This window comes from Jaculus jaculus, chromosome 12 (genome assembly GCF_020740685.1).
Source record: "Jaculus jaculus isolate mJacJac1 chromosome 12, mJacJac1.mat.Y.cur, whole genome shotgun sequence".
Lineage (NCBI taxonomy): Eukaryota > Metazoa > Chordata > Mammalia > Rodentia > Dipodidae > Jaculus > Jaculus jaculus.
Genome location: NC_059113.1, coordinates 80,475,624 through 80,501,521, shown reverse-complemented (window position 1 = coordinate 80,501,521; position 25,898 = coordinate 80,475,624).

Genomic DNA, 25,898 nt, shown 5'->3' with positions numbered 1-25,898 from the left:
ACAGTACTGTATACATAGATTAACATCTGAATCTTCACTTGTTTAAAACACATTTACATTTCTAGGGCACATTGACAAATATAGGTCAGTATATACACTAGATAATATTTCATGAAATATTATGCAACAATGAAGATTTGTTCACTGTCATTGTGCAGCTCTCAAATTCATCATTCCTCTGATCTTTTCAAGCCTGTACATTGTTGTTGGAAGCATTTCAGTGTCATGCTCATTCTAGAGTCGACCTGTGGCTGTACAAAATGCATTAATAATAGTTAACACTTGTTCTGAGGAGAAAAAAAAAATGTGGCTTACAATTTCATCCTTCTGAGTGATTTCAAAAAGTAGTGACATTCTGCCATATTTGGTTTGTATGAACAGCAACATGCAGGTTAGTCTTTGTCAGAAATCCCACAAAGAGGTTAGGCAGTGGGAGAAAGAAAGAGGACTAATCATTTAGGAAGGAGATTTTCTGTATTATAGGTAAATCAGATTAACTAGGTGTGATGACTCATACCTGTAATCTTTGCACTTGGGAGACTGAGGCAGGAAGATTGCCACATAATACAAGCCAGCTTGGGCAATAGAAAAAGACATTTTCAAAAATCTAATGTGTGTATGTGTGAATGATTTTATGTATTCAATACAAGGATTCTGATTTTCAAAATATATGTGTGAAACAAATATATAAGATAATATAGGGCTGGAGAGATGGCTTAGCAGTTAAGCGCTTGCCTGTGAAGCCTAAGGACCCCGGTTCAAGGCTCGGTTCCCCAGGTCCCACGTTAGCCAGATGCACAGGGGGGCGCACACGTCTGGAGTTCATTTGCAGAGGCTGGAAGCCCTGGTGCGCCCATTCTCTCTCTCTCCCTCTATCTGTCTTTCTCTCTGTCTGTCATTCTCAATTAAATAAAAATTTAAAAAAATTAAAAAAAATATTAAAAAAAAGATAATATATTTATATGTATATGCATGTGTAGTTGAAGATGGAATACCTACCAAAGTTTACATTCATTTTCATGGTGCAATATCAGTTTGTGCTCAAAAACTTACATTGATGTCCACAGTGTTATAGGCATAGTATACAGAAATTTTAGTTAGGAGCTATTTATTAGCTTTAATCATGAATATAATTTTGAAGCTGCTTTAATTCTCAGAAATTGCCTATTCTTTTCTAACTCTACATGCACAAATATGATAGGTCTGAACATGGAAAGTGTATATCAAATCTAGCTCCTTTAAACATCTTCTTTCTTTTCTGGCTAGAAACTATATATTACAGCACAATGTTGATATTGTTCAAACCTTTCAGGTGATGCCACTGATTTCAACTGTCTGGTGGCAACATCCATTTAAGTGTCTGAAGCATAACAATGGTGCAGTAACTAAAAGGGCAGCACACCACCTCAGACTAGATGAAAGGCAGAGAGGGTAATTTGTATAAGGTGGTCATGCCTCATTTGCTTCATTTATCAAGTATTGGTCATAACACCTGCCCAGTCTGTCTCTTGTAACTATTATGTGAATTGTTTATGCAAAGCATAGCTAATTTGAATGCACAATACATGAGCTGTTGAGATTCTGCCTGAGGTCTTCGATTCTCTATTCTGTGGTTGCTTCATTAGGATCACCCTCTTACCTAGTGAGATGACTCATGATAACCTGTGCAAATTATCTATAATTTGCCTTTTCATGAGCTCAAGTGGGTTAAACTGATGAGTGTGATATGCTCAGTAATTTTGAAGCCCAAGACATTATCACTTTACAAGAAAAATAATATCAAAAGGTATGATCTTTTGTTACAGAAAATTCTGTGGATGCTATGTTTTATTTAGTATCTTTTATGTTTTACTTTTTCTACTCCAACTATTGAAATGGTATATATCTATTTCTGAAAATTTCAGAGGGAATAGGATACACTTCAAATATGCCCATTGTTGTCCTTCATTAACACTGTAGACGGGGTATCTCTGAACTGCTGACTGCATCTCAAGTACATCTAAACCACTTTTGCTGAAACTATTGTGCTTTTCGTATTATTTCAGCTTGACCCACTTTCATACAACCTTTAGCAATATATGTGGATCATAGCAAAAATATGCAAATTCTATAGATTCATTTTGCAATCCTCAAATAAAATATGGATAGGAATTACTGCAACAAAGCTAAAATTAAGAAAATTTAAGAGCTTATCAACATTTTACTTATTGATAATTAATTCAAATAGAAGTTTAAATGAGCAATCCCTGTGTAAAATTACTCACATCTTTCAGATTATCATAACTGCTCACTTTGAACTTTGCATTTTTATTTTTCAAATTCCATTTTATATTTTCATTGTCATTAATTTAATATGTAAAGTAATGAGTTTCATTATGGCATTTTCATACATATAAGTCAGTATACCGTTATGAATTTCAGATTCATATTTTATGTTTTTGTGAAGAATGGTATTGAAAATTTAATTTAGACTTTTTCACAGTAGTAATTATGCTAACTCATAAGGAGGACTTTCTATCTTGTTTATTTTTTTAATTTCTTTATTTATGAAACATAGACTGAGAGAAAGAGAGAGAGAATGGACACGTCAGGGCCTCTAGCCTCTGCAGTCAAAGCCCAGATGCTTGTACCACCATGTGCATCTGGCTTACATGAGATCTGGGGAATCAAACCTGGGTCCTTAGGCTTCACAGGCAAGTACCTTTACCACTAGACCATCTCTCCAGCCCTCTATCTTCTTTAGAAACTGTCATAAATGTTTTAGAGTTTTCATTTTTCGAGGTAGGGTCTCACTCTAGCTCAAGTTGATCTGGAATTCACTATATAGTCTCAGGGTGGCTTTGAACTCATGGCTATCCTCTACTTCTGCTTCCTAAGTGCTGGGATTAAAGGCATGCGTGAAAACACTCAGCTACTTTTCATTTTCTTGGTGACTATTACTAAAATTTTTAAAGCTATTGTGAAAGGAATTTTTTTCCCTTTGGGTATTTGCTTTGAAATAAAGCAAATAAAGCAAGAGTACATTTTATGTGGAGTTTTGTATCTTGCTAATCGCTGAAAGTATTTAATTAACCTGTAAGTTATCGGGTAGAGTCTTGAGGTTCTTTTAAGTACAGTATCCTGTCATCTGCATGTAGGGAAAATGTGACTTCTTTCTTTCTTATTGTATCATTATTATCAGTGTAGCTAACAAGTTAAGGACTATATTGAACATGCATGGTGAGACTGGTCACCCTTGTCTAATTCCAGATTTGAGAAGAAATGTTTCCAGCTTCCCCATTTAGTGCAATGGTTGCTATAGGCTTGTCATATATAGTCTGTATGAGATAGATATATCCCTTCTGTTTCTAGTTTCTTTGAGACTTTTATAGTGAAGAGATATTGAAGTTTGGCAAAAGCACTTTCTGCATATATTGAGATTAGCATGTGCTTTCTGTGTTTAGGTCTACTTCTGTGCTATGGTTCACTTAGTGATTTGCATTTATTGAATCATCCTTCATCCCTGGAATGAATCCCACTTGTTTGCAAGGTATGATTTTCCTAATGTCTTCAAGGACTTGGTTTCTAAGAATTTTATGAAGCCTTTTTGCTTAGATGTTTATATCAGTCTATAGCTTCTTTATTTTTCTTTTCACTTACCTGGTTTTAGTTTCAGGAATTTGCACAGTGAGTTTGTTCATTTTCCTACCCATTATATTTTGTGGAATTGTTGGAAAATTATTGCTATTAGTTTGTCCTTAAATATTTGGAAGACTGTGCCAGTGAATTCTCATTGGTCCAGACTTTTGTTTTTCAGATCTTGTATTCATGTTTCAATCTTGTTGCATTGTATGATCTGGTTAAACTCCTTATATTCTTCTTTTTTTAATTTTTTTTTAATTTTTTTTAATTTATTTGAGAGTGACAGACACAGAGAGAAAGACAGATAGAGGGAGAGAGAGAATGGGCATGCCAAGGCTTCCAGCCTCTGCAAACGAACTCCAGATGCGTGCGCCCCCTTGTGCATCTGGCTAACGTGGGGCCTGGGGAACCAAGCCTCGAACCGGGGTCCTTAGGCTTCACAGGCAAGCGCTAAGCCATCTCTCCAGCCCAAACTCCTTATATTCTCCTGAGACTTATTGGTAAGGTTTAAATTTGTTTAAATGATGTCCATTTTGAAGAATATTTGGATAATGACAGTACATAATATTTTCAAAGCACTCATCAAGGAAAACAAAATAGGTTTGATAAATATAATTTTGTGCTAGAAACTAAACCATCAAGAAAATTAAAGTGTAACCATAAAATGGGAAAATGTTGAATCATGTATCTCATAGGAACATCTCTTCACAGTAAATCAAATATTCATACTTCAATATTAATAAGCAAGTAAATAACCCAATTTGAAAAGATAAGGGGCATATGTTTTAAATCAGTATATTGGCCACAAAAACATGAGTACTCAATTCTTTAGTTACCAGAGAAGTGTAAATCAGATACACAAATGGATATTTAATTTCCATGAGAATGACCATACCTATTTTTTATAAGAATGTAGCCACATAGGGAGGGTTTTAAACAATTTTGAGTTCTTCATTGATAATGAGAAAATGGAAATGGCTGAGCTACTTTCCAACTAATTTTGGAAATTTTAAAAACTTTAGTATAGAATCCAAATTCATTACAACTATTGTGCTTATCTGTGTATATGTCCATATAAAGCCTCACACATGAATGTACACAAAGGCATAATGTACAATAGCCAAAATGGGAAAAAGCCTATTCTTTTTAGTTGATCACTCACTAAACATGGTGCCACATTTCTATGCAATAGGTTGCAACTGAGCAAAAAATATAATTGCATATTGATACAAATCTGAGCACAGATATTCCTGGAAGACATTGTACTAAGTGAAATAATAAAGTCATAAAAGATCACATGATTTATTACATTTTTTATTAAATTTAAAAAATCTACACATCTGTAGAGACAGTGAGTAAACTGAAAGCTAGTTAAGTCTGCGATTTGGAGAAGATAGAAAGTGACCATGATTGAATATGAATATTTGTGGGAGAATGTCCTAAATATAGATTATGTCGCTGTGTACAGAACAGTTATTTCAGTAAGATGACTGGGTCTTTAACTGAATTGAGTTATATGAACTATATATAGTTCAGTATAGAGAGAAAAGGGAAAAAATATGTTTTCTTTTTAAATTTCCTTCCCTATCTCCCTTCTACCTCTTGGCTAGGGAATCAAGATACATCCTGCAATGGATTTTACCACTTATGCTTGTGCACTCAATTGAGTTTACTTTTTGTTTCACAATATCCCAAATTTTGATGGATCTTGACTCAATAAAAAGATTTCTTTTTATATTTCTAAGGCGAAGTGACAAAGTTAAATATCAGGTCATTTCCCTGGAATGCTGTTTCAGGTATTGGTTCACCAAATGAAATAACCTGCTGCCTTTGAATAGTGATCATCAGAATTGATTAAAAGTGAATCCTGCTTAAATATGACTTTTGAGGGTGGGAATTACCATGGGATATATTTTATAATCATGGAAAATGTTAATAAAAATTTAAAAAAAAAATCTTCAAGCCAACAACAACAACAACAAAAAAAATATGACTTTTGTTATACAAATTACATAATGCTCTTGGTTTAATATGACATTTTATTAGATCAAATGAAATATAAGAAAATATAAATAAATAAATATAAGATTTTTTCAACATCTGATTGTTTACTGAGAATCAGATATCATTCAAATATTTAAATCTAGTTCATAGAAATGAGAATTATCAAAGTTAGATTTAGATATAAGTTAAAAAGTAATGAAATGGGTTCATTTATATATCCATAAAATAGAACATTAAATAATAAAAATGATACTTTAAATGATACCCATTGCTAACATTTTTCATTTTGTCTGTTAAAATTAATATTTGTTCCATTAAATAGTCATTCACCAATATAATTTTGTGCCAGAATCATTTTTCAGATACAAAATAATGTGAGAACCTTGGCTCACATTGGTAAAGTTTAAACTTGCTTAAGTGGTATCAATTATGGAGACTTGTGATAATAGATTGAAGTACCTAGTATAATAGTTTCCATTGGGCTCTAAGATCCAGAAATTTAATAGATTTATACTCCTCAAAGCTTGCAGTAGAGTCATTAGATAAACATATATTTTTTTTTAATCTACAGAACATGTAGACTAGATTCAGTTATTAAATTTTTATGTTAACACACAATCACATGGGAAGGTTTCTCATGGAGTATGTATATAAACATATCATAACACTAATATGTTGTGATGATGTTGTCACTATTTTATAGATAATATATCAATGTTTGAAGGTTGAACTATACAAAGAACTGTAAGGCCATTAACAGACTTACATTGCCATATCATAATGTTACATTTCAAAAATATTTACTAATATCGTTTTTACATTTAAAAATAAATTTGAAGGCTGGAGAAATGGATTACAGGTTAAGGCACTTGCCTGCAAAGCCAACGTACACAAGTTAGATTCCCTAGAAGCTTGGCAAAGCAAGGTGCACAGGTGGTACATGTGTCTGGATTTGGTTTATAGTGGCTAAAGGCCCTTGCACACCGATTCTTTCCTTCTTTATTTCTCTCTGTCTCTCAAATAGATAAATAAATAAAATACTAGAAAATAATTTTGAATGAATGTAAGTACTAGAGGATGCCTTTCAGACACAAAGTGGCCATGGCATTCACAATATCACAATGTCTGATACTACCTACATAAGAGCCGCATAATAGTAATAAAAACAAACAAACAAACAAACAAACAAAACTGATGCACCAAAATACAATAAAGGCCACATTTAGTTGGTGGCTTCTGGTAAAATGAATCCATTTGGCTTTTGCTCCATTAGAGATTCCTGATTCCAATGAAATCAATGACCCCACACTGCCTGGAACTTCTCCCATCGGTCTCCCAGATCCATGATGAAAGCATAAATATCACTCTTCACTCTTCGGATACACTGGCACTCTCGCCACCAGTATAGGTCTGTTGGTAAGATAACATTTGCAGATCAACGTGGTAAACAGCACGACAGTGGGGGGGGGGGGGGTTGGGAGTTAATGGATCCCAGGTGATAAATCCATTCATCCCACCCCACACTCTTATCCCTCAGAGTCTCTAGTTACTTTCCTTATGGTTACCAAAGGATTTCTGGAATTTTAACTTCTATTTATGTTGCTGCTCTATGCTCAAGTTTCAGTCGACCACTCTCCTGTGCTCACGTGAAACAACGCATCCAACATCTCTGCAAGAGTAACTCCGCACAGATGTGCTGTGTTCTCTGGCCGAAGCACTCCTCTCCTGTTCTGTTCCCCATACTTGCTCCTTGCGGTTTTGAGGTCTCTTCCCTCGGGTCTGATTTTGTGATTGATTCCATCCCATTTATTATTATTATTATTATTTATTTGAGAGCGACAGACACAGAGAGAAAGACAGATAGAGGGAGAGAGAGAATGGGTGCGCCAGGGCTTCCAGCCTCTGCAAACGAACTCTAGATGCGTGCGCCCCCTCGTGCATCTGGCTAACGTGGGACCTGGGGAACCAAGCCTAGAACCGGGGTCCTTAGGCTTCACAGGCAAGAGCTTAACCGCTAAGCCATCTCTCCAGCCCTCCATCCCATTCTTTAACGTACTCATGGGTTTGGATTCTAAGTTTGAAGATGAGTGCATCTTCCTCACACAAAAGGGGTAAGGGATTCTTCTAACGATAAAGGGATAGGCTCATCAAACACCATAGAAAGAGGACTCTTTCATAGGAACCCCAAAACTGAATGGTATTTTTGTTTGTTTTTCAAGGTAGGGTCTCATTCTAGCCCAGGTTGACCTGGAATTCATTACATAGTCTCAGGGTGGCCTCGAACTCAGGGCTAAAAAAGTGCTGGGATTAAAGATCTGCACCACCATGCCCGGCTTGTGGAATATTTTTATTCCTTTACTAAAAGCAGGAAATGTCACTAACCTGGACACAATGCCCTGCAGAAAAGATCTCTAGACTAAGCACGCACCCGTCTTAGAGGACAGAAGCTCTGATCCTTACCTAAGATTACAGGCAAAGCTGTGAAACCTGGTCTTTTTCCGAAGTAACCTGCCTAAACGGGTCTTCCTCCCCGTGAAGTCACCGATCTGCGGCTCGAGGTGGGCTTCTCAAACCCCTTCTTGTTTGTCTCCCTGCGCAGGAGCTTCCCTCTCTTCCTTCTCTTATGTCCTAGGTTTAAGCCCCTTCTCTTAGTCCTCCTAAAGAGTTAAACTGTAATAAAATCTTTCTGAACCTTAAAAAAATAATTTTGACAAGGATTAACATCTGTTTTTCTTTAATAACTTTTGCATATAGTTACTCAAATTATCATGACCTACAATTTTATTTCTAGCATGCACAGTATAAGATGAAATAACAAATATTAGTGACTACCCAAGTCATTTTGAATAAAAATCATAAATATCATTTTACCTAAGGAAAATTCTTTTTTAACAGTTTTAGTATCCTATTTTGGAAATGAAAGTATTAAATATGTTAACACAGAATAAGTTGCTTAATTAAAATAGAAGGATGTATAGATTTAAAAGTAGCAACAGATGGCTAAAGGATCTAAAATAAGCAACTGTTATTTTTTGTATGAAACCATAACTTGTTCTCAAGTGAAGACATTGCACCCAATTCTGTTTTTTTTTTTTAAATATTTATTTATTTATTTAAGAAAGAGAGGGAGAGAGAAACAGAGAATGGGCATGTCAGTGCCTCTAGCCACAACAAAAAAACTCACGAACACACCACTTTGTCCATCTGGTTTTATTTCGGTACTGGGGATTTGAACCTAGTTACTAGGCTTAACGGGAAGTCACCTTAAATACTAAGCCATCTCTGTAGCCTTATTGTCACTGATTTTTATGAACATATATTCACATTCTATGATCCAGTGTTCTTGAAAGGAACAGACCAGGTAGGACTATGAAAAGAGATTTATAGTGAGAAGTTGACTTCCACAATCATGAAGTTTAAATATTTTAAGGTCTATAAGATCCCTCAAGAAAGTCAGTGGTGTAGTTTCTGGGTGAATTCAAATTATTGAGAACCTACAGTAGCCATGTAAATTCCTGTGTGAAAGATAGCAAGCCAGTGAGTTCTCCATTCAGGAAGGAATTATGCCTGAGACCAAGTGTGAAGTTATGAAAAGAAGACATACCCTTTAAAGGGTTTTATTTTGATGGAGTTTCCAATCCATTAGATGATGTTCACTCACAACAGGAGGAAGAGTTGCTCTGCTGAGTATACCAAATCAAATGATAACATTATTCACACACACACTCATAGAAACAGCTATAATCACACCTAATATCTGGGTGTCCTATGTCCCAGTCAGGTTGATGTGCAGCTAATCCCCACAGAGCTGAGTTTAACCAAGCAAAGTAATTCTGTATTCTTACAATATCTTTCACTTGACTGGGAAAGAATAATTTTTATTACTATTTTCAAGAAGATAACTCTGAGACCAATTTATCATTTTAAAAGACAAAAAGCCAAATCAAATTTTTCCATTAATGGACTATTTGGCATTAAACTTTGATGAATCAATTTTAATAAAATAAATGGCTTATGAGTAAGAAAATGATGCCAAAAATTATATGTGTTAAATATATCTTTCAAAGTGCAGGTATTAAATACAAAATCATTGATAGTCACATTATTCCAACTTTCTGTGATTTCCCACACTACCTCACCTTTTTTTTTTCCCCACTGGACTCTTTTAAATACAATAACAATCTTTCATTTATTTTTAGTTTGAATTACTATCTTATTCATTTGAAAAAGAGCAGAGATACGTTTGCATTTCTCTAGAATTTATTTTCTTTATATAGTTTCAGCTAATATATTAATGATATTCTATGCCATGTTATTAAACAAAAATAGCATTTTTGAAAACAGTGAGAGGTATGTAATGCATATGGTCTCTCCTAACAAAACATTTTACCACATAAACATGTCCACGTGCAAAACTAGAGTACTTAAATATTGGCAAAATTGTGAACTTATGAAAATGGTTACACATTTTAATTGAGTCAGTAATAAAAATCCACTAGCTATACAAATGAAAACTAAAAGTATGTAAACTTAAATTCTGTAGCAAATATTTAGTGTTGTTATGCTAAATATTACTTGGAAATTACATAAGTATACAATGATTATCAATTAGGTATGTTAGTTTAAATATAATTCTAAAATTTAAATTACTTAAAGCCCTCAGATATTATGTATTCTATATATTCTATTAATGTGCCATATTAATTTCTATTGCTATGTAATTTTCATTATAATGATTCAATTTAGTGAAACAAATAATTTTAAGTATTTTATATGTATAATATTCATTAATTAGATCAATAAATAAATAAAAAGACTTTATAGTATTTAAATTAACTATTATATTCATTATAAATATAAAAAATAAATTTATGTGCTGCATGACATACCTGTCAACAATTGACCCATGTGTAGCATGGTTGCATAGGATTATAATGGAGCAGGCAAATTCCTTTCACTTTGTGATGTCATGCTTTCCATGAAGGTATAATACAATACATTACTAACATATGAAATGTACTGTGATATCAATCATAACAATATAGTGATAAAACTGAACAGTACATGATAATTGATAATGGTAATAAAACAGTGTGTTTCTATAATATAATTTCTAGTGTTTTGAGTGTAATCTGAATACACCTTTTACTATAAATCATTGTATTGCATCATATTGACAACTAACCCTCCTGAGTGCCACTGACACTATTTATCACAACATTCCTCAGGTTATTTTTTCCAATTTCTCCTTCTCAGTGTTTTATATTCTTATTCCTATATAATTTTCACTCCTTTTGAATTTATTATTATATGAAGACTTCATCTTTTTGCATATAGATATATCCAATTTTTCCAACATACTTTTATGAAAAGACTGCCTCCATTTAATGATCTTGACACCTTCATTGAAAGCCATTTGAACATATGTCTAAGGGTTTATTTCTGGAATCTTTCCTATTACACTGATCTATTCATATGCCTTTATTTCAGTATCATCCTGCTTTAATTTCAGCAGATTTGAAGTGAGTTTTGAGGCCAGCAATTAGGAGTGTCTCACATTTATGCTTAGTTTTCAAGTTTGTTTTGGCTACTTAAGTTTGCACAATTAAATTTAAACTCTAGATCTGTCTGTTTCTGTGTTGGAAAAATATAATTTTATTCAATCTCTTCATCATGGCTAAGAGGTAATATCTTAACAAGGTTAACTTACCTGCCTGTGAACCTACGGTGGGTTTACACTTACTCATGTGACCTTATTGAGTCAGGATTTCCTGGCTTTGAACCTGTGTTTAGCAAGTATGACCTTGAACTCCTTATTCTCCTGTCTTTCTTTCTTTCCAAATGCCTACTACACAGACATTTACCACCATTACAGAGTTTCTCGTATAATTTATCATTACATTTTGTTTGTTTTATGTTGAGTTACACTTGACTTTACCCTCCCTGGTCAGATATATCTCTACAAATCCTGACAACCTATTGTAAATGAAAACACTTTTGTGAATTCATCTTATCTTGTTCACTTCTGATCCATAGACATACACCTGACTTTTCTGTTTGACCATTTTTTTCCAATTTTTGTTTGCATATGTAATGTGGTATATATCTGTGTATGCGTGTATGTAATGTGATGTATGTGTGATATGATGTAATGTGATATGTGTGTGGGGGGAGGGGTGGTTTGTGTATGGTATATGCTCAGATTGTTACCTTTCAGGGCCCAAGCAGTGTTTACTCACCTGTAGTGAGGCATCCTGACCTGTGTTAGGGGCCATTCCCATGCTATGGTGGGAACAGAGTCTAGAATGTCCTTTTCTATCACTTTTCCACTTATTCTTATTTGAGCTGGAGTCTGTTAGTGTAGTCTGAGCTTGCTGTATTTTAAGAGGTCCACCTATCCCTTGGTTTCTGCTCATTTTTCCTGTGCTCTGGCCATGCCCAGCTGGTTACATGGGTTCTGGATATTTGAACTTGTGCACCTCCAAGTCCCCTCTAAGCCTCTTTCTTGCTCAGAAAGTCTACTTAGCTGCTAAGCCACCTCACCAAATCCATACTACTGACTTTTATCAGTGTGCACCAAGTGATTTAAATAGGTAAATCATGGAAGATGTGCAGGTGTACACCTTGAAGAAATGCTTCAACATGGAGAAAGTGAAATGTCAAAAGAAATGGAACTGGCTGACATTTACTTTATTGCCAGTCAAAGTGTTTACTTATCAATATCAAACAATTATACAATGACTTCACCTGAGCATGCACCACCCCATGGATCATTCCATACTCCTTAGTCCTGGCAAAAATAATGTAACAGGAGTAAAACCAAATGAAATTGATAATAAACTGGAATAACTAATACCTGTTTATCTCTCTCTTGGAAGAGAATTAGTGAGTCAGAATTTAATTACATAACACGGAAAGTATGAAAGCAGAATTGTATGTTCAAGGAGTTGTGTAGAACCTGTGAATATAGCAAAGAAAAGCACAGATCACAAATTATCAGAAAGAAAAACTAAGCACTTTATATAGACCTATTTCCATAATTTAGTAAAGCAATGAATGATTCTACACTCATGATAGATACTAGGTGCCCATTAGTTTGTGTTTTAGGTATAGGGAGTTACTTAGTGTCACAGGCTCACAAGGAGAAATAAACAGATATGCTTAGGTGACCAAGAATAAAACAGTTCATCAAGTTGATACTGCTATCTCATCAGGACCCTGGCCTTAACACCTGCCTAAACTCATTTCTCTCCTCTCCTAATCCCACAACTTTCTTGAAATTTTTCTACTTCCTTACTTCCTTAGAATTACGTTGGCTTCTCTTTAGATGACTCAAACTCACCTCACTTCTTCACCAATCAGAGACCCTTGCTTATGTAGATCTATCATGATTTATACCTTTTCAATACCTAATTTTCATATGAGTCACTGCTGGGACTGGTTCTGAAACTATAAAAGTTACTGCAATCCTGGTGGGGAACAACTCTTTTTGAGTCCCATCCCTGCTATATGGGGAGTTTTGTTCTATCACTTCCCATTACATCTTGCTTACATACTTTGCTTTGCATGCCCTCCATCTGTCCTCATTTAACAAGGATGTAAAGAACTCCAGATCCACTGGCTTGGGTCAAATTATTAGTTATTATAATTATTATTTTGGTTTTTTTTGTAGTAGGGTCTCTCTCTAGCCCACTTTGACCTGGATTCACTAGGTAGCCTCAGGCTGGCCTCAAACTCACTGCAATCCTCCTATCTCTGCCTCCTAGTGCTGGGTGTGAAGGTGTGCACCACTACACTTGGCTAAGGTCAAATTTTAATCCATGAATGTCAGGTGCTCTAATATCCAAGCTAAGAGCTAAGAACCTGAACATGAGTACTTAGTTTCTTTCTACCAAATTTGCAAATCCATGTTTAATTGTAGAGATAATAATTATGCTTTCAAATTCAATAGTCAAGCAAATACCAGTCAGTTGCTTACATTTTTCTGTACATAAGATTTTATATGTTTGTGTATGTGTGTGTGTGTTTGACTAAAACAATACACTGCCATAAAAATGAAGGACTTAAAGCAAGAGTCCACTCTGTGGAAATTCTCAGGAAATGAAACTGGATATTGTTGTCCTTAATATTTACAAGTAAAGCATTATCAAATAACTTAAAATTAGTGCAAAGAGATAAACACTGATGTTATTTGGCAAAGTTATTTTTCTTACAAAAATAATATAAGTATAAATAGATTTGTTATTGTAAACAAAAGTAATAATAAAACTACACTTGACATGTAATTATATATGGTTTAAAAAAAAGCATGAAGAAGGAATCTGGTACATGGAACCAGCAAATTTTCTTGTTAACATTGCCTTATGAAATATGTAATGAATAATTTGAATAAATCTGTTCATATAGGAGTGGGAGAGGGGCAGGGACACTGATATTTGAAGTTAACCCACTCCATGGGAAATGGTAGCTGACCACTCTAAAATCTGAAAATAGATGTAAAATAAAAATATCTTTATTCATATAGGAATTAGAAACTTTGAAAATGCCATCTAAAATGGTTGGCAGGGAACCACATAATTATATCTAGCATCATTTTTTGATATTATTAAATAGTATGTAAGTGATTTATTTTAAACTCAAAGACTGTAAAAACTCACAGTTTACTACTTACATGAAATATTTAAAGACTCATATTTTGAAACGTGAACTTGAAGAATGAAATATCTTGAAAATTGAATAATAATAGATAGTATAGTTCTAATGATTATTTATTGGGTAGCCAATTTCAGAAAGGAAGATATTACTTTTAAAGTGGCTTAAAAATTTTTGGGATGCATTTTTAAAATTCCTACCACCACCCCTAAAATAAAAACCCAGAAATCCTTAATATGTTGTTGCCTTAGAGACTACAAAATGGTTGAAAGTGAGCTAAATTTGTCTTCTGAAGGAAATCTGGATCATGTAGATGGGAAATATACCACTTTTATGTTTTTAATATATTTATTTATTTATTTATCTAAAGGAGAGAAAGGGAGTTGCCATGGGCATGCCAGGGCCTCCTACCATTGCAAACATCCCTATAAACACCTGAGCCACTTTGCGCATGAGGCTTCACATGGAACAGGGGGTATCCAATCCCAGGCCATCAGGCTTTGCAAGGAAGCACTTTTCACCACTTAGCAATCTATTCAACCATGTTTTAACTTTTTTTAAATTATTATTTAGGGACATGTGCATGTATAATGTTGTATCATCCCTTATTTGATCATTTATGACCATCCTCCGGTCGAGGTCAGCTCTATGTTGCTGGGATGAACATCCAACCAAGCACAGTTTAGGAGAGGAAAGGATGGGAAATCCCATTAGTGGAGGAAGAAGTTTTATCCATACACACAAGAAGAGAGAAAATACATTACCAGCCAGCCAACACTAAAATCAACTAGCACAAACTCACAGAAAGCAGGGACTCACAGAGATCAAACCTCTCTGTACACCCTTGGGCTGGAAATAAGATGTGCCCCCTTTACACCTTATGTCTGCAACCTAGGATCCACTCCCAGTGACACCTCCTCCAGCCAGGCAGCTGCAGATCCAAGCTAAAAGCATTAAAAATACATGTGAGTCTATGGGCATATATATTCAAACTAACACACCTCCCTTTCACTGCTTACTACTGCTTAGAACCCCCACTGTTTTATACAGAAGTACTCAGTAGTCCATTGACAAAATCATTCTGTCTTGAAGGCATTACTCTTTCTACCTCATATCTCATGCCGTGGTAACCCAGAACTCATGAGTTAGAAAAAATTGTATGTCTGCCCACATGACTCCAGTTCACAGAATAATATGAACTATAACATATAGAATATTATATTTTCTACCAAATTGCACAATTGACATTACTTTAATGCCAATATGTATATTTTATATTTGAGAAACATGATCATGCTGATAAATTACCTAAGCTTAACCACAAGTTAAATTCATTTAACATTTCTCTGTATACTACAAAACTTTTAAGCTGGCTTTGAAATATTAATTCACAAAACCATCATCAGCAACATGAAGATTTTATCTTCATTATCAATACTTGTGAATTAAAACAATAGAGTAGTGAGAAATTCAATGCCAATTATAGTCATCTGGAAATTAGGAAGTATTGTTGAAATAAATTTACCCAATAATCTAAGTCCTAAGTTTTACTAAGATTTTACACTTATATATTTTTTTAAAAAGAGACAAAGTTTTATTTTATTTTATTTAAGAAAGTGAGGTAGAGAGAAAGAGGCAGAAAGGAAGAGTGAGTATGGCATGCCAGAGCCTCCTGCTACTGCAAACAATCTCCAGACTCCTGCACTATTTTGTGCATCTGGATTTACCCAGGTCATTGGGCCGTTAGCAAGCAAGTGCCTTTAACTGCTGTGCTATCTCTCCAACTTTCTCCTTCTTTTATTACTTCAGTGAAAATTTGTTGTAATATAGAAAAATTATAGCAAAGGAATATATCCAAATATTATAAAGTTTGGTTTTAATTTTATTTCATTTTATTAATTTATTGAATTTTATCAGAGAGAAAGAGAGAGAGAGAGAGAAATGGCATGCCATGGTCTCCCGCCACTGCACTCAAACACCAGATGTGTAAGCCAGGTTGTGTCTGACTTATGTGAGGTCCAGGGAGTCAAACGAGGGTCCTCAGGCTTTGCAGGCAAGCACCTTAACCACTAAGCCTTCTCTCCAGCCTACTTTATCATGTTTTTAAATAAAAAGGTCACATATATATGAGGTCATTGCTGCTAGAAAACTGACTGTGTCTTTTTTCATTTGGAACTGACTTCAGGGAGGAATATAGATGAATTTGAAATCTTGGCCTAAGAGATGCCCTCTTCTCCTCCTCCCCAGTTCTGCTGAGGTCTTCAGTGGGGTTATTAGGATAGATTGTTGGGGCCATGAAGCCTCAGTCAATCTGTGTAGAGATGGGAGAAACATGGTGTCTCCGGCTATTCCTGTCCACTCTGAGGCTCTTACAGTCTTTATGCCTCCTCTTCTTTGATCTTTTTCAGACTTGGTAGGCAAGATAGAGATTTGATTTTTGCTTTCTCTAGAGATTCTGGATTTTTTTTTTTTTTTTATGAGGTTGAGTGACCACAGTGTCTATTGCCATTTCAAGTTAGCTTGAGAGAGTATTCATGTACTTACCCTATAATGATTTATAGGCCCAGGTAGGTGAGATTGAGGTGACCCAAGTCTTGGTTCTTGCCCATATTCTTCTCCATCTGTAATACAGAACAGATTCTCCAAACAAGTGAAAACAGTTCGAATAAAGGGGAGTAAGCCTAGTCGTTAGAAACATATATTGATGAGTATATTCATTTCTCTTAATTGGAGAGGAGTGGAGGGTCTCTTGGAGCTTATTGGTTTCCTGTCCTAGGAAATCTGCCTTGGTTTCCAGATTTAGGAATGGGTCCACCCCCACTGAGCAGGTCTCATGTCCAATCCATGAGCATTTGCTTATCTATATTGCCTGTATGCTACTATTGCTCAAATATATACTTCTTGCTTGGCTGATTGATTTTGTAGCTGACAGATTCTCCTGCTAAGTCAATCAGATGTCAGCTGTGATTCTCCAGCTGTTCTCACAGCACTTTTCTGCACTATGATAGATAGCCTGGAAGGAACTGTACTCACTCTCTGTGCTCACATGCTCACTCTATATACTATGGCTAAAGACTATGGTATCTTCAGCAATAGAGACCTATCTTTTAGCTATTGGAGGTAACGAATAGCCTGTGTTACTTTGGGCACCTCATGTCTCTTTGACCAACATCATCATATGGTAGGGAGATCCCAATTCCAGCCTTGAGAATCACCAATCAGAGCCCATGGCTTTAGGTTAATGCTTTCCCTACCTGTCATTATTGCTTATATTTCTTATGGCTTATAATTAACTGACTCTGGTCCAGTTCAGGAGCCATTCATGACAGAAGTCACGTAGCACTTGCTTTTCTGAGCCTGTGTGACCTCACTTAGTATAATTTTTTTTCAAAGTCCCTCAATTTTCCTGCAAACTTGATTATTTAATTTTTCTCTACTGCTGAGTAGAATTCCATTGTGTATAACCATTAGCCATTCGTTTGTTGATGAGTAGAGATATAATCTCTTTAGGTGTTTAATGGTCATTTCCACTTCCTATTTTGAGAACTCTTTGTTAAATCCTTGCCCCAGTTGTTGATCAGGGTGCTTCATTTTTCTTGTTTAATGTTTTGAGCTCTTTGTAGATTCTAGATGATAAACCTTTGTCAGGGGTAGAGCTGGAAAAGATTTTCTCTCATTAGATATTTTGTTTACTGATTCTGTTGACAGTTTGCCTATCTGTAAAATATCTTAAATTATTTTTTTTTCATTCATGTAGCTCATTTATTTTTTTTTCTTTTTTAAATTTTTTCCTCTTTAATTTTCTTTTTTTTCTGTGTTTTTTTTAATTATTTTATTTTATTTATTTGAGAGCGACAGACACAGAGAGAAAGACAGAGGGAGAAAGAGAATGGGCATGCCAGGGCTTCCAGCCTCTGCAAATGAACTCCAGATGCGTGCGCCCCCTTGTGCATCTGGCTAACGTGGGACCTGGGGAACCGAGCCTCAAACCGGGGTCCTTAGGCTTCACAGGCAAGCACTTAACCACTAAGCCATCTCTCCAGCCCGTTTTTTTTTTTTTTTAATTAGTTTTCTATTCAGCAAATACAGGCAGTTTGGTACCATTATTAGGCTCATTCATGACCTACCCCCTCCCCATTAGCCCCTCCTTGTTGAGGTATATGGGTCATACATTGTGGAGTTAGCCCACAGTTATTGTTGCGATAAATGTTTCTGCATATCCTGACCCAACATGTGGCTCTGACGTTCTTTCTGCCCCCTCTTCCACAAAATATCCCTGAGCCCATGTTGAGTTCATTTTTGGTCTGCTTCAGTGACGAGGTGTTGGGGGCCTCTGAGGCTCTGGCTCTCTGATTTAGTAGGAGTTGATTTTTCTTTGTGTTGGTCTGCTTCCCCCTTGGGCTGGTATCTGGTTCATCAGGAAAAGAGCATCATTGCTTGTTTGGCTAATTTTCCTTAGTTTCAGCCGGGGCTCTTTTGAGGAATGACAGGGTGGCTCTCTCCTTAGGATCTGCATCTATCTGAAAAAGAGAAGCAGATTCTCCAACGGAGAGTAAGTTACTTCCAGGACAAATGAAATAACCCTTACTTTTTTTTATAGAGAGCTTAATAGGTGCATGCCCTCTTTTAGCCCATGATTGATGGTAGCTTGATATTGGAAAGAGGGTTTATGATTCTGACTTGTTTCCCAGCTCCAGCTATGGGTCTTGTACCACTGAGGGGATCAGTTAGCCAAATCAAGAGCAGTTGGTTCCCCACCATGGCTGTGTGCCACTATTACACTTGTGTGGGCATCACAACTGGTTATTTGTTGCTAAGTAGGTTAGACCATGAGTTGCTTGGAGAGATATTGATTATTTCCCCCAGTCACTCATGTAGCACCTTCTGGCACTAGATATGTTGACTGTCTGGGGACTGACTCTCTCCTGGCTTCCAGCCATGCCATTCCATTTTACGTGTCAGCTGCATATGGTGTCTTCAGCAGAAGGGCCTTACCACTAACCTTTGGTGGTTCATCAAGTACTCTGACAGAAATCTGTCATTCTTTTAGGAAACCTTGTAGGTTTCTCTGATCTGATTGTGGATGATAGCCCCATGCTGGTACTGGGAGTCAGGGGAGGGCATAGAAGGGGTGGGAATCAGTAATTTAGACCCAAACGGCAATGGTGCCATAAAATTCTACTTTCTCAAAAGCAGAACAAATGGTTGACCCCTCACCAGGCCCTTATAGGAACACCTGAACCACAAGACACTGGAGAGGGTAGGATTAATCTAACCTTAACCTTCTATATCTTCCCTCCCTCCCTCTCCTTATCCCTCTCTCTTTCTCTCTCTCCTCCCTAACTCTTGTATATCAGTTATATTCTTCCTCATTTTCTTAAATTATTTTATTATTGAAAATTTCCATAATTATAGGCAATAAACCATGATAATCCCCTCACCTTCTGCCACCTCTTCTACCATGGACTCTGAACCTTGGAAGGTATAATAGTGATGTTTCAGAACTAAGCACTCCTTTGTCACTTCTTCTCAGCACTACAGTACATTTTTTAGTCATCCCAGTGATCACAACCATCTCAAAAGAGAAGCTTCTTTAACCAAAAGTGAGAAAGAGAGAGAAAGAGAAAGAAAGAGAGAGTAACCTTAATATATGGGTATGAACATTGAGGGAAGTCTTTATCTGGCAGTTTGGTGAGCATAATATATGCATTTAGCCAGGTACCAGTAGGCTTTACAACCCTAGGGCTCATGACTTCTGTGATCATATGATTTTTCCATATCAGATATGTATTCCCATCTGTGGAACAGGCCTCCAGTCCAATTAGAGAGTGGTTGCTTTCCCCAATAACAGATAAGCCACTATTACACCTGCTGACTCATTGGCCGGGCTGGCTAAACATCAGTTTTACAGTGTCCACTGTTGTTTATCTCCACTGATGACTTTTCACTTTCCCATGGTGCTGAATGTGGTATAGCTTTTTATAGCTTTCTGTTAGCTGTTCTACAAAGAGAAGCTTTTCAGTTCAATTCCAACAGCAACCCAAGCCTGTGAAGTCTTCAGCAATAGGGTATTACCATCTATTCCTGGTGGTAAACCAAGAGCCTTGGCAATGACCTATAATGTTTTGGTGTCACTAGGAAACTTCCTGGCCAATAACTCCTTGGAAGGTATCCCATCTCTGGTACTGAAAATTTTTTAGTAACAATCTATGGCTTCTGGTTGTGCCATTGTCCAAAAAGTTAGGTTTCCATATGACTTACTCATACCATCTAAGATTTTGTTTAATCCACTGCCACACTTCCTTTACTCACTCTCTTCCCCTGACCTCGTTTAGTCCTTTCCAATACCACTGACTAATCTGTTCTTCTATTTACATATATACAATACCATCCCCTTAAGACCTCCACTCTTATTGCTCCCCTGTAGCCTCTTTCTAGTTTACCAGCCTCTGCTATCAAGCTTTGTTCCAATTACATACAAATCCAAACATTTATATCTAGGATCCAGATATGAGAGAGAACATGTGGCACTTGGCTTTCTGGGCCTGGAATACCTTACTATGTATAATCCTTTCCAGGCCCATCAATTTTTTTTCTGCAAATTTCATATCATTTTTCTTTACTGCTAAATAGAAATCCAATGTATAAATGTGCCACTTCATGATCCATTCATCAGTTGACGGACATCTAGGCTGGTTCTACTTCCTAGATATTGTGAGTGAACAGGCCAGCAATAAACAGTGATGTGTAAGTATCACTAAGGTAGTGAGATGAGTCCTTAGAATATATGACTAATAGTGGTATAGTTGGGCCATATGATAAATGTATCTTTAGCTGTCTCAGGAACCTCCATGATGATTTCCACAATTGCTGCTCCAGATTACATTCCCACAAACAGAGTAGAAGGTTTACTCTTTTTCCACATCTGTACCAGTATTAATTGTGATTTATTTTCTTGATAAGAGCCTTTCTGACAGGAGTAAGATGGAATTCAGATTAGTTTTATGTTGCATTTCCCTGATTGCTAAGGTTTTAAACATTTTCTAGATGCTCATAAGCCATTTGTATTTCATATTTTAAGAATGTTCTATTTAGTTCCATAGGCCATTTTTTGTTGTTGTTTTTTGTTGTTTTTCAAGGTTGTATCTCACTGTAGTCCAGGCTGCCCTGTAATTCACTATGTATTCTCAGGGTGGCCTTGAACTCAAGGTGATCCTCCTACCTCTGCCTCCTGAATGCTGGGATTAAATGTGTGCACCACCACACCTGGCTCATATCCCATTTCCTTATTGATTTTTTTCTTATTATTTAATTTTTGTGTTCTTTTATATCCTGGATTGTTGCAGTCCAGTTCGCAATGATGGTAGACATCACCCAACTAAGAGCAGCTTCTGGGAAAAAGAGATTTATTTTGGCTTACAGGCTTAAGGGGAAGCTCCACGATGGCAGGGGAAAATGATGGCATGAGCAGAGGGTGGACATCACCCCCTGGCCAACATAAGGTGGGACACAGCAACAGGAGGGTGTGCCAAACACTGGCAAGGGGAAACTGGCTATAAAGCCCATAAGCCCGCCCCCAACGATACACTCCCTCCAGGAGGCATTAATTCCCAAATCTCCATCAGCTGGGAACCTAGCATTCCGAACACCTAAGTTTATGGGGGACACCTGAGTCAAACCACCACATTCCGCCCCTGGCCCCCCATAAACTGATATCCATACATGATGTAAAATACAATGCATTCAGTCTGACTTTAAAAGTCCCCATAGTTTTTATCAATCCCAAAGATGTTCATACATCCCCATAGTCCAAGATCTTTTAACTGAGCCATAATACCAAAAAATAACCTCAAAAAACCCATAATGGCACAGAATAAATATTCACACTGCAATAGATGGCATTGGGCATAGCAAAGAAACATTTAACCAATACAAGATTTAAACTACCAGGGCAAACATCAAACTCTGTAGCTTCAAGTCCAACAACTCTAGCCAGTGACAAATCTTCAAGTCTGATAATTCTAACCAGCAACAAGTCTCTGGCATTCCAATTCCGCCCCTCCAGCTAGGCTACTCACAGTCCTGGGAAGCTTCATCAGGGCCGGCAGCTCCTTGGCAGCCATCTCATGGTCCCAGCATTTCCGCAAGCCACGGTTCATCCTCATGGCCCCATGGGGTCTCTATGCAGGCAACCAGTAAACCTGCTTCACACTGCCTATGGCCATTTCCAAAACACAAGACCGTGTTGCAAACTCAATGACCCTCTTTCCAGCATTTCTTATACTCCACAATACCAGGTAGGGTGCCAATTTGTTAATCCAGGGGGGAATAAAGCAGACTTTGAAGAACAGGACACTCCTTGAGCACTCACGCCCCTTCAAAAGAGTCTCCATTCTTCCTGTTACCCCAGCGCAGGTCAGCTAGCCCAGTCCCAAAGGTTGTAATTTCTTAATTGCAGCTGAACGGGCAACAGTTCACCCAAAGATTTTTCTTTCTGTGCCATATCCCTCTGCACACACCAGTTCCTTTCTACGCAAAGCAACCCTGCACAACTTCTCAGGACATGGGCACAAGAGCAAGCTTCTCACACAAACTGCTAGCCCAGTCCAAGCAAAGCTCTTTCTCACCCTCATAAGCCAAACCTCACAGTCCATTAGTTCTTACTGCTTTCAGGTCTTTCAGCTCTGACCAGAATAGACCATCAAGCTGTACTTACAGCACTGCAAAGCATCTCTTAGGCCAAGGTTTCAAATCCTTCCACATTCCTCTTGAAAATCAGCTCCAAAAGGCCAAAGCCACATAGTGAGGTGTCTAGCAGCAATCCCACTCCTCGGTACCACTTTACTGTTGCAGTCCAGTTCGCAATGATGGTAGACATCACCCAACTAAGAGCAGCTTCTGGGAAAAAGAGATTTATTTTGGCTTACAGGCTTAAGGGGAAGCTCCACGATGGCAGGGGAAAACGATGGCATGAGCAGAGGGTGGACATCACCCCCTGGCCAACATAAGGTGGGACACAGCAACAGGAGGGTGTGCCAAACACTGGCAAGGGGAAACTGGCTATAAAGCCCATAAGCCCGCCCCCAACGATACACTCCCTCCAGGAGGCATTAATTCCCAAATCTCCATCAGCTGGGAACCTAGCATTCCGAACACCTAAGTTTATGGGGGACACCTGAGTCAAACCACCACATGGATATTAGTCTTCTTTCAGCTGTATGGCTGTCAAAGATTTTATTCCATTCTTTAGGTTGCTGCTTTGTTCTATTCACACTGTCCTTTGTTGTTCAAAAGCTTTGCAATTGAATGAGGTCCCAATGATTGATAAGTGGTTGTATTTCATTGTCTCTGTCAATATGTTTTTCCTCTAGCAGTGTCAGAGTTTCAGGTTTGATATTAAGGTCTTTGATTCATTTGGACTTAATTCTTGTGCAGGGAGAAAGATAAGGATCTATTTTCATCATTTGAGAGAATGATACCCAGCTTTTCCTGTACCATTTGTTGAAGAGGCTGTCTTTTCTACAATGAGTATTTATGGCATTTTTGTCGAAGATCAGGTGGTTGTAGCTGCCTGGACTTAATCTGGTTCTCTCTTCTGTCCCATTGAGCTATGTGTCTGTTTATGCCAGTACCATGCTGTTTTTGTTACTATGGCTCTATAATATAGGTTAAAATCATGTATGGTGATGCCAGCAGCCTTATTTTTATTGTTCAAAATTGTTTATGATATTCCAGGTTTTTCTCATGCTTCCCAATGAATTTTATGATTTTTTTTCTATTTCTGTGAAGAATGCCACTGGAATTTTGATGGGGATTGCATTAAATGTGTAGATGGCTTTTGGTAAAATTGACATTTTTACAATATTGGTTCTTCCAATACAAGAACATGGGATGCCTTTCCATTTGTTAGTGTCTTCTGCAATTTCTGTTTTGAGTATTTTAAAGTTATCATTCTAGAGATCCTTCACTTCCTTGGTTAGGTTTATTCCAAGTTACTTCACTTTATTTTATTTTTTGAGGCAATTGTGAATGTGAGTGATTCCCTGATTTCTTCCTCAGCATGTATTTTTTTACTATATCAGAAGGCTACTGATATCTGTGTATTTATTTTGTATCGTGCTATATAGCTAAAAGTGTTTATCAGCTCTAACAGTTTGCTGGGAAGGTCTTTAGGGTCTTTCATGTAAAAAGTCTTATCAGGGCTGGAGAGATGGCTTAGCAGTTAAGCGCTTGCCTGTGAAGCCTAAGGACCCCGGTTCAAGGCTCGATTCCCTAGGACCCACATCAGCCAGATGCACAAGGGGCCACACACATCTGGAGTTCGTTTGCGGTGGCTGGAGACCCTGGCATGCCCATTCTCTTTCTCTCTCTCTCTCTCTCTCTCTCTCTCTCTCTCTCTCTGTCTGTCGCTCTCAAATAAATAAACAAAAAAGTTTTTTTAAAAATCATATCAACTTCAAATAATGATAATTTGATCTCTTCCTTTCCAATCTGCATACTTTTTGTGACTGTCTCTTGCCTTATTGCTATAGCTAGGACTTCCAGTACTATATTAAGTAAAAGTGGGGACAGTGGACACCCTTGTCCTATTCCTGATTTTAATGGAAAAGTTTCAACTTTTCTACATTTAGTATTGTGTAGACCATAGGTTTTTCATAAATGACCTTTATTATGTGGAGATATGGTCCTTCTATTCCCAGTTTCTATAGGACTTTTATCATAAATGTATGTTGGATTTTATAAAATGCCTTTTCTGCATCTACTAAGATGATAATATGGTTTTGTCCTTCACTCCATTTATATAGCATATTACAATTATCAATTTACATATGTTCAACCATCCCTGCATCTCTTGGATAAAGCCAGCTTGGTTGGCATGAATGATATTTTTGATACATTCTTCTATTTTGTTTGTCAATATTTTGTAGTGAATATTTTCATTTATGTTCATGATTGAAATTGGTCTTTAGTTTTCTTTTCCTATTCTGTCTTTGTTTGAATTTGGTGTCAAGGTGATGATGGCTTTATAGAAGGAGTGTGGTTGAATTCCTTCTTTGCCTAGTTTGAGAAGCATTAGTATTAGTTTCGTCCATGAAAGTCTGGTAAAATTCACCAGCAAGTCCAACTGAGCCTGGACTTATTTTAGTTAGGATAATTTTTGTAACTTCTTTGATTGCAGTACAGGTTGGTTTGCCATGGTATTGGGGGTTGGTGGATGGGAGACTGGTCAGGATTCCTGGCGTTGTTCCAGAGCTGCTCAGCTGGTCCCATTCTAATTCTCCTTCAGCAGCTGCTCAGCTGATCCCTGTTGTCTTCCCCTTCATGTTTAAACCCTTTTTGAGTTGATTGAGGCCAGTGGAAAAGTCCCTCTGCCTGCGTTTCACTCCTGCAGCTCTACATCGACTGGGCAGGCAGGTGTGATGATCAGACTGCAGATGCCTTGCCGGGATTCTGGCAAGTTTTCTCTTTTTGAAGATCTGAGTCTCTCCTTCTCTGCCTTGGATGATAATGACTTATACTTCTTCACGTTTTTGGTATAAGAGTGTATTTTGCTTCTTATTTTCCTCCCTAGGCTGCTTTGGCATGGCTACTATGCCACCATGTTATCCAGCTGTCTCATC